This window comes from Rhinatrema bivittatum, chromosome 2 (genome assembly GCF_901001135.1).
Source record: "Rhinatrema bivittatum chromosome 2, aRhiBiv1.1, whole genome shotgun sequence".
In the NCBI taxonomy this organism is placed as follows: Eukaryota; Metazoa; Chordata; class Amphibia; order Gymnophiona; family Rhinatrematidae; genus Rhinatrema; species Rhinatrema bivittatum.
Window position 1 is genome coordinate 652,166,955 of NC_042616.1, and position 2,317 is coordinate 652,169,271.

The following is a 2,317-nucleotide window of genomic DNA, read 5'->3' on the forward strand; positions in this document are numbered from 1 at the left end:
ACCTCCCCTTTTGTTTTGGCTGGTAATACCTCTTCCTGAGCACTCTAGTTTTGCTCCAACTCTCAGTACTAGCTAGTCGCACTATTTTGCAACCCTCAGTTCATCAGACTGCTTGCTATGCCTACGCTGATCTCAGGGTATTTATTTATTAATTTATTTATTTGGCACTTTTATATACCGATGTTCCTGTAACAAGTTACAAATCACCTCGGTTTACATTATAACAATAACCATTGCAAAAGGATGCATTACATTAAACAAAGGAAGACAAAACTTGGATCCAACGAAATGGTATTAACAAAGAGATAACTGGGATTGGGTATTGAGGAAGAAAACTTGATTAGATCGTCTGTACTCAGAGCGGCTCAAAATTATCAAAATTGCTCCACAAAGAATATACTCCTGCAATATGCACACCGACCACAGGAGGCCCCTAATATTTCTCAGTATAATACAGACAGAATTACACCTGCAGCACACACACTGAACGTCCCACTAGTGCGTTTCTGGTGCTTACTGTCCGGGAGCTTAAGAACCCGTTCTCCCAGGGAGTGGAAGTAGGGATGCCGCATGGCTGCCTCCGCTGAGATCCTCTTTTTCCCTTCGAACTGCAGCAGCTGAGATAAGAGATCTGATCCCTCGTGATCCAGCCTGGGAGCATGCTTCTGTATGGGATCTGGATAATATTTAGGATATTTGCAGCTTTTAAAATCTTTGTTGGACAAAATTCCAGGCCACGTCTCTTCTGTTGGTGTACCAAGTGTTCGAAATATGAAATGTAGTTGCTCCTCCACAGTTGAGCCTGGAAAGAGGGGTCTTCCTGTTGTCATCTCATAAAATATACAGCCAACACCCCACATGTCTATCTGAGTTGAGTACTCGATGGACCCCAGGAGTATGTCTGGAGGACGGTACCAGAGAGTCACCACTTCATTAGAGTAGGTCTTGGTGGGAATTGATTTGGCCCGGGCAAGTCCAAAGTCTGCTAGTTTCAGCTCCCCCTTTTCATTAATGAGCAGGTTCTGGGGTTTCAGATCGCGGTGCAGAACTTTCCGGCGGTGGCAGTATGCCAGCCCACGCAGTAACTGGAAGAGGAACAGCTTCACATTATGCAGGCTGATAACGTTCCTGCAGTCTTCCAGATACTGTTTCAAGTCCTTGTCCAGATATTCAAAAACCAGAGTCAGGGATTTCTCTGTATGAATAATGTCATGCAGGGTAACAATGTTGGCATGTTTCAAATCCTTCAACAGAGAAACTTCCCGTATTGCAGTGCAGGGTGCGCCTTCTTCATGCTCCAGGCGGATCTCCTTCAGGGCCACCAAGTTCTCAGTGAGTTTGCTCTTCCCCTTATAGACTGTCGCATAGGTCCCCTCTCCCAGTTTATTCAGCTTCATGTAGGTCTCCAGTTTTCCAAAGCCAATCTGCGACAAGGACACACGACGGAGGCGGCGGCTCAGCGGCCTATCAAAGGGAGGGCTACTGAGCCCCAGCTTCTCCAGGTATCCCTCGGGGAGCCGGATATCTGCTGGCAGGGAGAGGCGCTTGTTAAGGTCCTCGGTGGAGATTTTCCTCGTACTGCCATTGCGCATCCTGACACAGACAGGGGAATGCACCTCATCTGAATATGCTCCCGAGGCATGGTCACTCTCTCCGTCTGACCCCATCTTCAGATCCTCATGAACACTCTCTAGTGTTCCAGTCTGGTTCAAGAAGGAACTGAGGCTCCTGTAGACTGTGCGGTTCGACCGGTGAGCTGGTGGCTTCCGGAAGGTGCTGGCAGCGTACTGGTGCAGGAAGGCATGCATGCTGCGGGAGGGAGGAAGGGGCTGCCCCTTCCTCGTGGCGGGATCATTGTCATGGCTACCGGTCTTTTCCTCTCCAGGGATTTGCTCTACTCGTTCTGTTCGACTCTTCTCTGTCATCCTTCCCCCCCTCAGCGTCGTGGACAGTTGCCGCTTAATCTTCTTCATGCGGTCCATGTTTGGAGACAGACGGGTGGGGGAACTCCTTCATTTTCAGCCCTCGCGGAGGCGAAGGCGGAGTCCCATCGGCCGCGGTTGAAGATTTTCATTTTCCTCCGAGCCGCGCTGCATAAATATATTAAGTAAATATATTAAGTACTCAAACATTCCATCATTAAACTTCCTGTAACAAATTGGTGGCAGATGTGGGATTTGATTTAGTAAGTATTCGGGAAGCTGAAATCATATTATAAAGTTGCATTGATAGTGGGAGCTAGTGTCATAAAGATTAGATTAGTAAATAGAAGGAAAAATAAAATTTCATTACAAATCATAGTGTGGTTTATAAATCA

At 47.3% G+C, this 2,317-nt stretch overlaps 1 pseudogene; it reads right to left on the minus strand.

Annotated features, from left to right (window-relative positions):
- Window positions 1-415: 415 nt before the first annotated feature.
- LOC115085400 lies at window positions 416-2,002 on the minus strand (annotated as a pseudogene).
- Between the last annotated feature and the right edge of the window lie 315 nt (window positions 2,003-2,317).